A 15,116-nucleotide genomic window follows, 5' to 3' on the forward strand; every position below is an offset into this window, starting at 1 on the left:
CGTAAAATGTATCAGTCTTGTGTTACTAGATCTTTCTTTTGTGTTATATTGTATCAGTCCTGTATTACACTGTATCATTGCTGTATGTTGTGTTACATTGTAGCCTTCTGTGTTACACTATCAGTGGGGTGTTGTGTTATATTGTATCAGTGCTGTTACGTTGTATCAGTTCAGTGTCTTCTGTATTATATGTTGTGTCAAATTATATCTGTTCTGTTTCAAGTTTTGTCAGTCCTGTGTTATAATGTATCAGTGCTTTGTGATGTGTTAGATTGCATCAGTCCTGTGTTACACTGTACACTGTTGTAACATTGTATAAATCCTGTTATACACTGTATCAGTTCTGTGTTGTTTTACATTGTAGCAGTCCTGTGTTACACTATTAGTGCTTTGTGTTTTATGTCAGTCGGGTGCTACCCTGTACCAGTGCCGTGTGTTAGGTTACATTGTAGCAGTCCTGTGTTACACTGTCTGAGCTGTGTGTTGTCTTGCATTGTATCAGTCATGTGTTGTTATTATTATACCATTGCTGTTACATTGTATCAGTTCAGTGTCTTCCGTGTTATGTGTTGTGTGTGTCCAATTATATCTGTTCTGTTTTACATTCTGTTAGTCCTATGTTACACTGTTGTGTGTTGTGTTACATTGTATTAGTGCTGTGTGTTGTTACATTGTATCAATCCTTTAGTACACTGTATCAGTTCTGTTATGTTACATTGTAGCAGTCCTGTTTTACACTATCAGTGCTTTGTGTTTTGTGTCAGTCTGATGCTACCCTGTAGCATTGCCGTGTGTTGTGTTACATTGTAGCAGTGATGTGTTACACTCTATCACTGCTGTGTCATGTTACATTGTTGAAATGATGTGTTACCCTGTACATGTGTTGTGTGTTATGTTACACTGTATCAATGTTGTGTTACTCTGTAGAAGTGCTGTGTGTTGTGTTACATTGTAGCAGTGCTGTGTTACATTGTGTCAGTGGGTGTGTTGCAGGCCGTGACGTCAGTGCAGTGGCCGCGGTGCATTGTGGGAGTATCCGGATCCTCTGCAGCACCAGGGACAGCGCCGGAGCCGGGACACGCTGGAGACTGGGGGCCGCCGGGTCACCAGGACGCCCGGGACTTGCCCCCCGCATTCAGATGAGCCGCCCGGCGCCGCCCTCTGCCCAGACCCGGCACAAATTCCGGGAAGGACCGGAGTCAAGCGGTGAGAGGGTGGAGGAGGGAGGGGGTGACCTCTGCCGGGCGGGGGCCGTATGTAACCGGGAGACTCTGACAATGACAGCGCGATGACCAGAGCACGGGTGTAACCAGCGGGTGTCATTATTACTGGCGGGTGACACTGATGGGTCCGGGTGTCATTATTACTGCCGGGTGTAATTGATGGCTCTAGGTGTTGTTATATGGGGGGATGCTGATGATTCTGGGTGTAATATTACTAATAGGTGACACCGATGATTCTGGGTGTTATTAGGAGACCCCAATGATTCTGGGTGAGATTGGTGAGTCTGGGTGTTAGTAATACTGCTGAGTTACACTGATGGCTCGGAATGTTATTGGTAGACACTAATGATTCTGGGTGATATTGGGTGACACTGATGATTCCTGGTGATATTGGGTGACAGCGATGATTCTGGGTGATATTGGGTGACACTGATGACTCCTGGTGTTATTGGGTGACACTAATGATTCCTGGTGATATTGGGTGACACTGATGACTCCTGGTGATATTGGGTGACAGTGATGATTCTGGGTGATATTGGGTGACACTGATGACTCCTGGTGTTATTGGGTGACACTAATGATTCCTGGTGTTATTGGGTGACACTGATGACTCCTGGTGTTATTGGGTGACACTAATGATTCCTGGTGATATTGGGTGACACTGATGACTCCTGGTGATATTGGGTGACAGTGATGATTCTGGGTGATATTGGCTGACACTGATGACTCCTGGTGATATTGGGTGACACTAATGATTCCTGGTGATATTGGGTGACACTGATGACTCCTGGTGATATTGGGTGACAGTGATGATTCTGGGTGATATTGGCTGACACTGATGACTCCTGGTGATATTGGGTGACACTGATGACTCCTGGTGATATTGGGTGACAGTGATGATTCTGGGTGATATTGGGTGACACTGATGACTCCTGGTGATATTGGGTGACAGTGATGATTCTGGGTGATATTGGGTGACACTGATGACTCCTGGTGATATTGGGTGACACTGATGATTCTGGGTGTTATTAGGTGACACTGATGACTCCGGGTGTTATTAGGTGACACTGATGATTCCTGGTGATATTGGGTGACACTGATGACTCCTGGTGATATTGGGTGACACTGATGACTCCAGATGTTATTGGGTGACACCAATGATTATGGGTGATATTGAGTTACACTAATGATTCTGGGTGATATTGGGTGACACTGATGACTCCTGGTGATATTGGGTGACACTGATGACTCCTGGTGATATTGGGTGACACTGATGACTCTGGGTGTTATTGGGTGACAGTGATGATTCCTGGTGATATTGGGTGACACTGATGACTCCTGGTGATATTGGGTGACACTGATGACTCCAGGTGTTATTGGGTGACAGTGATGATTCCTGGTGATATTGGGTGACACTGATGACTCCTGGTGATATTGGGTGACAGTGATGATTCTGGGTGATATTGGGTGACACTGATGACTCCTGGTGATATTGGGTGACAGTGATGATTCTGGGTGATATTGGGTGACACTGATGACTCCTGGTGATATTGGGTGACACTGATGATTCTGGGTGTTATTAGGTGACACTGATGACTCCGGGTGTTATTAGGTGACACTGATGATTCCTGGTGATATTGGGTGACACTGATGACTCCTGGTGATATTGGGTGACACTGATGACTCCAGATGTTATTGGGTGACACCAATGATTATGGGTGATATTGAGTTACACTAATGATTCTGGGTGATATTGGGTGACACTGATGACTCCTGGTGATATTGGGTGACACTGATGACTCCTGGTGATATTGGGTGACACTGATGACTCTGGGTGTTATTGGGTGACAGTGATGATTCCTGGTGATATTGGGTGACACTGATGACTCCTGGTGATATTGGGTGACACTGATGACTCCAGGTGTTATTGGGTGAAAGTGATGACTCCTGGTGATATTGGGTGACACTGATGACTCCTGGTGATATTGGGTGACACTGATGACTCCTGGTGATATTGGGTGACACTGATGACTCCTGGTGATATTGGGTGACACTGATGACTCCAGGTGATATTGGGTGACACTGATGACTCCGGGTGTTATTGGGTGACACTGATGACTCCTGGTGATATTGGGTGACACTGATGACTCCTGGTGATATTGGGTGACACTGATGACTCCTGGTGATATTGGGTGACACTGATGACTCCAGGTGTTATTGGGTGACATTGATGATTCTGGGTGTTAATATTATGATTCCATTTATTATTATTACTGTCAGGCGACACTGATAATTCTTAGTGTTAATATTACCTCTGGGTGGCACTGATAATTGTGGGTGTTGATATTATGATTCTAGTTGTTACTGTCAGGTGAGATTGATGATTCCAAGTGTTACTATTACTCTCAACTGAGACTTGTGCTTCCACATGTTACTACCAACTGACATTGGTCATTCAAAAAGTTACTGTTGGGTGATACTTGAGATTACAGTTGTCAGTACTACTGCCGGGTGACACTGGTGACTCCAAGTGTAATTATTACTGTAACTGACATGCATGATCCCAGATGTTACTGTCAGGGGACACACGTCACCAGACGTAACTACTGGGTGACATTGGTCATTCACAATGTTACTGTTACTGTTGGATGACACTGAAGATTACAGGTGTTACTGCCAGGTGACACTCATGAATCCAGGTATTAGTATTACTGATGGTGATTTTAGATGTTACTCTTAGCTGACCCTGTTGATTCCAGATGTTATTCTTGCTGCCGAGTGACATAAATTCCAGTTGTTATTATTACTGTCAGCTTACATTTGTGATTACAGATGTTACTGCTGTGTGACACTGGTCATTCAATATCTTATTATTGCTGTCGGGTGAAGAAAAATGAATGATATTGATAAAAAAAAAAATAAAAAAATTAATGCATAGTTTCCAAAAATGTACACATTAATGCAAATAAAACCATAGATATGTAATAACACCCTTACTACCGGGTGACACTTATGATTCCAGTTGTTGCTATCACCGATCAGGTTTTATCACTGATAATTCGGGTTGTTTCTAGTGACACTGATGAGTGCAGTTGTTACTGGTTTTGGGTTGTGACAATGATGATTGTGGTTGCTTGTGACAATGATGATTGTGGTTGCTACTCTTTCTCCTGGGTGACATTGATGGTTGTAGGTATTCCTATCAATGTGTGATGACATTGCTCATTCCAAGTCCTGTTATCATTGATGATTCCTGTTCAAAGACGCTGATGATTGCAGTTGTTAATATTTCTGCTGGAAGACTATGATGGTTCTAGGTGTTACGGGTGGTGACACTCAGGGTTCCAGGTCCTACTATCACTAGCCAGTGACAATGATAGGTGACATTGTTGGTTCCGGGTTGTACTGTCAATGTCTAGTGACACTTCCATTACCATTTCTGTCTGGTCACACTGATATTCTAGTTGTGACTACACTCATTGACAAAAAAACCACATCCAGATAGAAATGACGGATTGCAGATAAACTTGTTCTGCAGATCTGTCTTAGGCTAAGGACCCACGTTGCAGAAAAGCAGCTTTTTTTGTTGCATATTTTGTTGCGTTTTTTTTGAGCCAAAGCCAGGAGTGGATTGAGCAGAAGGGAGAAGTAGAAGAGTTTCCTATAGATTTCCCATTCCCTTTGTAGCCATTCTTGACTTTGGCTCAAAAAAAACGCAACAAAATCTGCAACAAAAAAGTTGCGTAGCCTTAGACAGGGTTCACATCTGCATCTGGTATCCGTCCGCTTGCAAACCATTGTAAGAGAAAAATGGTTTGGTCCAAAAAGGATTCCAAATGGTTATACAGCAGTTACCCGAAACCGTTTTTTGTAGATGGATTAGTCCATGGATGTCAGTTCAAAAAATGACCGTTTGTGTCCGTTTTTGACCAATCCGTTTTTTTTCTTCCCCCCTTCTTCATTCTGCGGATGCACAGATGGAAAAACGGATTGCAAAACGGACACAAACTGATTGCGATCTGTTTGTAATCTGTTTTCCGTAGACCTCAATGTTAAAGAAACCGAATTGGTTGCTGTCCGTCTGGAATCCTTATTTTTAGTTTGGAGACAAAGTCATGCAGGTTCTACTTTTCTCTCCGAACAAAAAAGCGAAAACCAGACGGAAACGGCACAAACCGATACCTGCGGAATACTTTTAAAACCCATTGAAACCAATAGGTTTTAATCCGGACAGCTCAAAATCAGTTTTTGAAGACTTCAGATACTGATTTCGAATGGATTTTGCCGAACGCAGATGTGAACGGGGCTTAGGCAGATATGTAAATGATTACAGGTGCGGTCAGATCAGACATTGGGTCTTGCCAAAAAGGGCATAAAAGTTCTTCCCCCACTGCCCTATAAAAGGGTTCTCAGACTACTTTTGGATTGTGTACGTTTTGGTGAGAGATAGTTGACTTCTAGACCTGCTTCTATGAGAGAAGCAGGATGGTCATTCTGAGGAATTGCTCCCCTTTATGGGGGAGCAGAGATTACATAAGGGTACGTACACGATGAATAGTCATTGGATGGCGCACACAGATCGCCAGTAGAGAGTATCTTTTGATATTCCAACACACACAAGTGGCTCCCACAGTTCTCTTGTCCACCATCCAAGCCCAGGAGGCACCTTTATTACTCTGTCTCTGCCTGCACCATTTCCAGGTGTTTAATGGAAGAAAATTTGGTGTCACAGTGCTCGTTACATTTCCTTCCATTCACAACAAGCCATGGAACCCTTCATCTGCAGTGTTGTGATTGAGAAACCTGGACTTTACCGACTGGAACCGTATCATGTATAGCGATGGATTCAAGATCTGATGATTATGGGGTTAGAGTACTGAGTCCATGTGGTGAATGCTTCAGTCCTGACTGTGCTGGGGAGCGATACACTGCCTCTGCTGGTGTGATGATGTGGGAGACATTGCATACGACCGTCACCCCTAGTAGTGATACAAGGACACGAAGAGCTTAGTGATATGTTCAGGACACCTTGCCAGTGCCACATGTGTTGTCTCTCATGGCAGGACGGACAACTGGTACCAGCAGGATAACAGTCGCCCACACACACGCACGGGTTCCCAGGAATGTTTCCACCAGATTACAACACTTCCTGGTTCTGCATGTTCACCAGATTTAGCACCAAACCACCATTTGTAGTACCAGCTTGGACACAACTAACTTACAAGTGTGCAGGTCCTATAGGCCCAGATGTAACATCTGTGGTAAATGTACTGCTATATACCATACAGAGCCTGTATATACCTCCATGTCCTGCCGTATCCCATCTTGTATCCAGACTACAGGCCCGGCAGTAACATCTGTGGTAAATGTTCTGCTATATACCATACAGAGCCTGTATATACCTCCATGTCCTGCCGTATCTCATCTTGTATCCAGACTACAGGTGTAACATCTGTGGTAAATGTACTGCTATATACCATACAGATCCTGTATATACCGCCATGTCCTGCCGTATCTCATCTTGTATCCAGACTACAGGTGTAACATCTGTGGTAAATGTACTGCTATATACCATACAGAGCCTGTATATACCTCCATGTCCTGCCGTATCTCATCTTGTATCCAGACTACAGGTGTAACATCTGTGGTAAATGTACTGCTATATACCATACAGAGCCTGTATATACCTCCATGTCCTGCCGTATCTCATCTTGTATCCAGACTACAGGTGTAACATCTGTGGTAAATGTACTGCTATATACCATACAGAGCCTGTATATACCTCCATGTCCTGCCGTATCTCATCTTGTATCCAGACTACAGGTGTAACATCTGTGGTAAATGTACTGCTATATACCATACAGAGCCTGTATATACCTCCATGTCCTGCCGTATCTCATCTTGTATCCAGACTACAGGTGTAACATCTGTGGTAAATGTACTGCTATATACCATACAGAGCCTGTATATACCTCCATGTCCTGCCGTATCTCATCTTGTATCCAGACTACAGGTGTAACATCTGTGGTAAATGTACTGCTATATACCATAGAGAGCCTGTATATACCTCCATGTCCTGCTGTATCTCATCTTGTATCCACACTATAGTCCCGGCTGTAACATCTGTGGTAAATGTACTGCTATATACCATACAGAGCCTGTATATACCTCCATGTCCTGCCGTATCTCATCTTGTATCCAGACTACAGGTGTAACATCTGTGGTAAATGTACTGCTATATACCATACAGAGCCTGTATATACCTCCATGTCCTGCCGTATCTCATCTTGTATCCAGACTACAGGTGTAACATCTGTGGTAAATGTACTGCTATATACCATAGAGAGCCTGTATATACCTCCATGTCCTGCTGTATCTCATCTTGTATCCACACTATAGTCCCGGCTGTAACATCTGTGGTAAATGTACTGCTATATACCATACAGAGCCTGTATATACCTCCATGTCCTGCCGTATCTCATCTTGTATCCAGACTACAGGTGTAACATCTGTGGTAAATGTACTGCTATATACCATACAGAGCCTGTATATACCTCCATGTCCTGCCGTATCTCATCTTGTATCCAGACTACAGGCACCAACAATGTCCAAGACCTTGTTCTCAGTTGTACACTTCTTCCCAAACATCATCTCCATTGACCTCCATATATTACAGTCACATTGGGAAATCTCCATTCTCTTCCAACAATGAATGCCGGTTGTGTGTTACATCAGTCGGTATACGTCTGCCAGATGACACTAATGATTCCATATGTTATGGCCACTAACATGTGACTGATTCCAGGGGTTATTATTCTGGATTGGTGTACATGGTTTGCTGACATTGACGTTATTCCTGTTGATTCCAGGTATTATTATTATCGGGGGTGACACAGATGATTCTGCTGTTCTTTTTAGGGGTGACACTAAGGATGTTGGGTGTAACTTCTGATTGATAGTAATGGTCTCATTTGTCATTATTACTGCCCGATGACACTGATGACTCCTTCTATTCCTATTATCTGTCAGTCTTATTATTAATGTCTGATGGTTGTGGGTGTTATTATTTCGGCAGGATCACACTGATGACTCCGGGTGTCAGTGTTACTTTTAGGTATTGCTTGTATTACCAATATTTCAGCCTGTTATTACCGCTCGGTATCATTATTACTACTGGGTGGCAGAGATGGCAAATGTGCTGAGTGACACTGATGGTAGTGGATGTTATTTGATGATTCCATGTTATTACTAATTACTATTATTAGTACTTTCACTATTTGGCAAGGATGGATTTACAAGTATAGACTTTGCATGCAAAGCATGGCTGTGTATTTGCATCGAAACAGTGTTGATGTCGGGTTTCATTATTAGGTTTTTTTGAGTATTATTACTATATGTTATTATTACAGTTTGGTGGTACTGATGAGTCCGACTGTCATCACTGTTGTAGGTCGTGATCTATGTTTTTGGTTGTTGTTAAAACGATAGGTTGCAACTGTTACCGCCGCATGTTAGTTATACTGATGGGTATCGCTGGGTGTTACTATTACTTGCTGGTGTAACTATCGCTGTTGGACATCACTGAAGTTTCTGAGTGTTACTACACAATCCAGTCATATTAATGTGATAACCGCCTACTTTTGACGTCAACGTTAAATAACCAGTCACAGAAGGCACGTGTCATCAGCCATCTGGGTGCACTCATCATTGTGGAAGGCACCATGGATCTACACAAGTATGCATCTATCCTTGAGGACCATGTTCACCCCTACATGCGAATTGTTTTCCTCAGGATGATGGCATCTACCAGCAGGACAATGCGACGTGTCATAAAGCTCGCAGTGTACGTGCGCGGTTTGAGGAGCACCAGGATGAGTTTACCGCACTCCCTTGGCCCGCAAATTCCCCGGACTTGAACTCAATGGAGAATCTGCGGGACCACCTTGATCGGGTTGTTCACGCCGTGGATGCTCAACCGCGTAACCTAGCACAGCTGGCCATGGCACTGGAGTTGGCATGGCTCAACATCCCAGTGACATCATCACAACATCCCCTCTCCTCCTGCACGTCTCGCAGCGGTCCACTCTGCCAAAGGTGGTTATTCTGGATTTTGACAGGTGGTCCCATTAATGGGACTGGACTGTGTATTACTCCTGTATGTATCTATGCTTATTGGACATCGCTGATGATTCTGGTTGTCGTAATTACTGCTCGGAGCAACTATCACTGTCAGATGCCACTGGGGATTCGGGGTATCAGTATTACTTGTAGGTATAACAATCATTATTGGATATCATTGATGATTCTGGGTGTTACTATTACTTTCCAGGTGTAACTATCACTGTTGGATGTTACTAATGATTCTGGGTGTTACTATAAGGCTGGTTGCAGACGATCACGCTGCAACTGGCTGGCTGTGAATTAAAAGCAAGGGCAGGACATGGGTTCCCGTGTGCTGCCCATGCACGGACTGTGCTTCTGCCACTTTTTCATTATGTGAATAGGAGCCGCTGAAGCAAGAGCCGCGAACTAGGGCAGAAATAGGGCCTGTTGCATATTGTGCAGCCCAGACTGTTGGCCCGCACAAGGGACCATCAAATTCACGGTCGTGTGTATGGGCTCATTGAAATAAACGGGTCAGTGTTCTATCCGTGAAATACACTGATAACACCCTGAGCATGGCCACAGTCATCTGCAATCGGCATAACCTCTAGGTGTAACTAGCACTGGATGTCACTGATGATTCTGATTATTACTCTTATTTCTGGATATAACTCTCACTGTTGTTTCCGATTATTCTGGCTGTTACTATTCCTTCTACGTGTAACTATCACTGATGATTTTGTGTTTCCTGTGACTTCTCGATAAACTCTTCGGGTGTAACTGATGATTCTCTGTTAGGATATCTCTGATAGGAGACTGCTGATGTTTGTTACTACTACGGATGGTGTTGCTCTTACTCCTATGATGAGAGACGCTGCTTATTCTGGGTGTGACTATTACTCCTTCTTGGTATTGTAACTATTTGGTCTATTAGTGTGTAAGGACCCCTTCACACGGCGTAAGCGCTCAGCTCATTCCGAGCCGTACACGCGAGCGCTTCTAAACACTTACCATTCACTTCAATGGGAGCGCGCGTAAAGCCGGCTTTCCACCATTTTATTTGGTACAAGATGTCTAATAGTTGCACTAACACTTAGTGGGAAACTTGGGCTTGAACAGAGGAAACAGCAGCCAAATGCCAATTCTAACTCCTTCTTAGATACACAGTCCAGTCCCATTAATGTGACCACCTGTCAGAATCCAGAATAACCACCTTTGGCAGAGCGGACCTCTGCGAGACGTGCAGGAAGAGAGGGGATGTTTTGATGATGTCACTGGGATGTTCAGCCAATCCAACTCCAGTGCCGTGGCCAGCTGCGCTAGGTTACGCAGTTGAGCACGAACAACCCGATCGAGGTGGTCCCACAGATTCTCGATTGGGTCAAGTCCGGGGAATTTGCTGGCCAAGGGAGTACGGTAAACTCATCCTGCTGCTCCTCAAACCACGCACCTACACTGCGAGCTTTATGACACGTCGCATTGTCCTGCTGGTAGACGCCATCATCCTGAGGAAAAACAATTCGCGTGTAGGGGTGAACATGGTCCGCAAGGATAGATGCATACTGGTGTTGATCCATCATGCCTTCCACAATGATGAGTGCACCCAGCTGGATGATGATACGCGCCTTCTGCCATTGGTTATTTAACGTTGACGTCAAAAGCAGACGGTGGTCACATTAACATGACTGGACTGTGTAGAAAAATCTGTTCTTGGGGCCCAGAGGACACTTCATCGAACCACTAATTCCCTAGTAGATAGTGCCGGGTGTAGTAATACTCCAGGTAACAAAGTAGTATTACTGCATTTATGGCTAGTGCAGGGTATAGTGATACTCCCAGTAATGTATAAGTGAATGTGTCACTAGAGCCAGGAATACTAATACTCCCAGTATTGAAGAAGTATTAGTATAATTATCACTAATACATGGTATATTAATACTCAAAGTAATGAAGACGTACCAGTGAACTCCTCACTACTGTCAGGTATATTATTACACCTAGTAACACTAGTACGTACTAGTACATTTATCACTAGTCACTAGTACTGTCTATCTTAATACAGTAATGAATACTTTCAATGTTATTGGGACTCACTATATAATATGGGGTACACTCACTAGCTCTATTGGAGGCCATGGTATGTATTTGGACAAGCATTATTACAGCGGTAATTATGGGAGACCTTGTGGCGACTTTGCTGGGATGTTGACACTGATGGTGATGCCGGCCTGATGTGGCTGCTCTGTTGGGGCATTGACACTGATGTTGATGCTGGTCTGATGTGGCTGGTCTGTTGGGGTGTTAACACTGATGGTGATGCCGACCTCATCTGGCTGCTCTGTTGGGGCATTGACACTGATGGTGATGCCGGCCTGATGTGGCTGCTCTGTTGGGGCATTGACACTGATGTTGATGCCGGTCTGATGTGGCTGCTCTGTTGGGGCGTTAACACTGATGGTGATGCCGACCTTACTCCTTACACCTATCGTAGCCACTTGTTTTATACCAGCCTGCATTCTACTGTTCTTGCTGTACAACGTATACGGCCGCTGGTGAAATCTGGCAGATATTAGGGAATTGCTGTGCTTGTGTTTGGTTTGCTCTTACGTCTGCTCTCATTATTCCTTCCTTACGTCCACAGTTCATACCAGGAGGCCTGCATGTTTCTGGTCTGCGGTCCGGCTGCTGTTTGTACAACATTTTGCTGTGACTCTGCATGTTTCATGAGCCTTGATGAATCTAAAAATACTCATTGTCTAAACAGCCTTCTAATAAATTATCTATAGGAATAAAGAGGCCAGAGGACAGTCCTTACACCCCGGGCCTCCAGTCCTCACATTCAAGGACAGCGCCCTGTCCCTGGCTGTTATGTGCTGTCACATGGTGCAGGCAGTGGGCACTGACCGGACAGGTTGTAGATCTGTGTACTGGTTCTCCCCTGGCTCCCTCCGCACACACAATTTTGCTGCTCTTACAGTTTTTTTGTTTAGAAGCCATGCGATTCTTGCCTAGTCTTTTTGTGCTGATCGGGACCAAAAACACGTCTGTGCATCCTGGAGATAAAAGGAAGGGGGGCGGTGTCAGTCCTCACTGCAGGAATACATGCTACCAAGTAGCTTCAGGTCTTAGAGGAAAGTGTTAATAAAGTCTAATAGATATATGTACACTGGCATGTTTTTTAGGCTAAGTTGACATCAGCGCTGGGCATCCGTCTGGAGGGCCTGACAAGGAAGGGGGATCTAAGGCAGAAGTCCGCCTCAGTTTATTTTTGGTCATGTTAACAGCCCCTTAGAGACTTAATGGGGTCTTCCCATATGAGACATTTGTGTATATATAGTCTTTCAGAACTGAAAGAGTGATAAAATCTGTAAATGTACGCATTATAGGGCACACCTTTAACCCTGTGCATGCCTCTTTTGGCTCTGCCAAATCCCACTAAATCCCTTTGTGCCCAGATATGGTATAATTCCCCTTTACTAGCCCTGACATGGCCCTTTATGGCCCTTGTACAGTATTATGCCCCTTTGTGGCCCCACACATTATAATGTATCTCCAAATGGCCTTTGCACAGTATAATGTCATCCTTGTGGCTTCCATACAGTCTGAAGTCTACCTTGTCCTCATCTTCCAGGCGCAGATAGATTTGGAACTTGAATATATCTCCCGTGACCCTGGAGAGTGGGACAGCCAGGGGCATAGCTAAAGGGGTATGCCCTGGAGCCTCAAGGGGCTCAAAGGCCTCTCTAGCACATAAAAAGACACAAGTGTTATAGATAGCACATGGTAAGTAGGGACCCCCACGGAGCTTCAAGTTTCATGCCCATTCTCCTGGTGAGAGGCACACCTATAGTCAGTAAATTGCTGCTGTCGATGGTTTGCCTGCTCCAGCATTTCAGCAGCTCTTAAGCTGTCCTGCTGCTGAACTTGTTCCTCACACAATGCCTGTGATTGTTCCGGCATCTCAGCAGCTCGCTGGGATGCCATATAATGAGCATGTTGTTGACATTGGTAATCCGCCTGCTCCATCGTTTCAGCAGCTGTCAAGCTGGCCTGCTGTTGAACTCGTTCCTCGCACTGTGCCCGTGATTGTTCTGGCACCTCAGCAACTCGCTAGGAAGCCATATAATGAGCGTGTTTTTACCGCCGATGATCCCCCTCAGCTCCGCTTGAGGCGAACTCTGTGACTTCTGACTACTTTCATAGCTATCTTTGTTTTAGAATTTTGCAACAAATTAGATTTTCTTCTTCCCGGCATGTCTAAAAGTAGTAAAATGCCAATTTGGATTAAAGGATTTTCACGTCCAGTGGTGTCAGCATGTTGACTGGAGCTGATCAGATAATATGCAAATGTGTGTACATAATCCACTGAGGGTTAGCTGAGTGTTTACATAGAGAGATAACAGACCTGGCTTTATCAGAACCTGAGATAAGCTGCTGCCTAGAGCTTCTTAATATAGTATGTGAACATAAATTCATAACAGTCGTGAAGCCATGTCATTTACCGGGATAAAAAGTAGCCTATGTTTTAATCGAGGTTACAATCTATCTGTGTGCTGAATTTCATTCAAAATCCGTTCAGCCATTTTTGTGTGATTGAGGAACAAACCAACAAACATCCGAACACACAAACGTTCACATTTATATTGTTAGTAGGATATCCCATGTATGTAGACATAAATGTACAGATGGGACTACCCATTCGAAGCCTGGCATGATGTAGTCCTGCACACAACTGAATGTTTATTGCAATGTATGTAAATCTTCTGGTTGGGGTGTTGGTGCCAGGTGGAGCAGTCTCTGTAAAGGTTTGTGATCTGACTACTCTCAGCCCTCTCATGACTCGCCGTGGACTTGTTTTAATTTACAGGATCATAGCTGAATGAGCTCTGGGCAGGTGAGCATCCGACGGCTCTGGAATCACTAGCAACATGGTGAGAGACATGGGTAATCCCTGGCATGTTTACTGGTTGGCATCACTCTCTCCCAATGCTGGTTCTGGGCACCCCATTGATACATCTGATGTATCTGAAGTAAGGGGCTTTTGCATGGTAAGCTAGAATGACTGAACTCCCTCACTGCGGTGGCGCAGCTGACTGATGACATCATCTCTCGCAGTGCAGGGAGTTAAGGGGTGCATGAAGCTGACTTGGGGCAGAGGTGGACGACTCAGATTATGGTCTTGACGTGTTTGCTTTCTTCAGTCACAAACTGAAGTTAACCTCAAGATTCATTATATAGAATATAGTATATAGGGAGCAGGGAGGTATTATGGTACGTACTTGGAGGAATAATAGGAGCAGTTGTATAGATATATAGGAAGAGATGTATAGAGGAACAGGAGGAGTTATATAGAGGAATAGGAGGAGATGTATAGATGAATAGGAGGAGTTATATAGATATATAGGAGGAGATGTATAGAGGAATAGGAGGCGTTCTATAGATATATAGGAGGAGATGTATAGAAGAATAGGAGTTATATAGAAGAGTAGGAGGAGATGTATATAGGAATAGGAGGAGTTATATTAAGGAAAAATGAGGGGTTATAGAGAGGAATAGGAGGAGATGTATAGAGAAGTAGGAAGAGTTATACAGAAGAATTGGGGAAGTTATGTAAAGGAATGGGAGGAGTTTATAGAGAAATGGGAGGAGTTATATAGAGGAACGGGAGGGGCTAGACAGAGGGATAGGAGGAGTTATATAAATGGGAGGAGTTATATAGAGGAATAGGAGGAGTTATATAGAGGAATAGGAGGAGTTATATAGTGGAATTGGAGAAGATGTATAGAAGAA

The 15,116-nt window shown here is 44.2% G+C and overlaps 1 protein-coding gene across 1 annotated transcript in view; it reads left to right on the plus strand.

Moving 5' to 3' along the window:
* Positions 1-1,053: 1,053 nt before the first annotated feature.
* Positions 1,054-15,116, plus strand: part of TTBK1 (tau tubulin kinase 1) — a 45,235-nt gene continuing 31,172 nt past the window's right edge. Inside the window, exon 1 of the mRNA XM_075267285.1 lies at positions 1,054-1,206. The gene's annotated coding sequence lies outside the window, so the exon portion shown is untranslated. The remainder of the gene's footprint in view (positions 1,207-15,116) is intronic.

Source organism: Leptodactylus fuscus, chromosome 3 (assembly GCF_031893055.1).
Source record: "Leptodactylus fuscus isolate aLepFus1 chromosome 3, aLepFus1.hap2, whole genome shotgun sequence".
NCBI lineage: Eukaryota > Metazoa > Chordata > Amphibia > Anura > Leptodactylidae > Leptodactylus > Leptodactylus fuscus.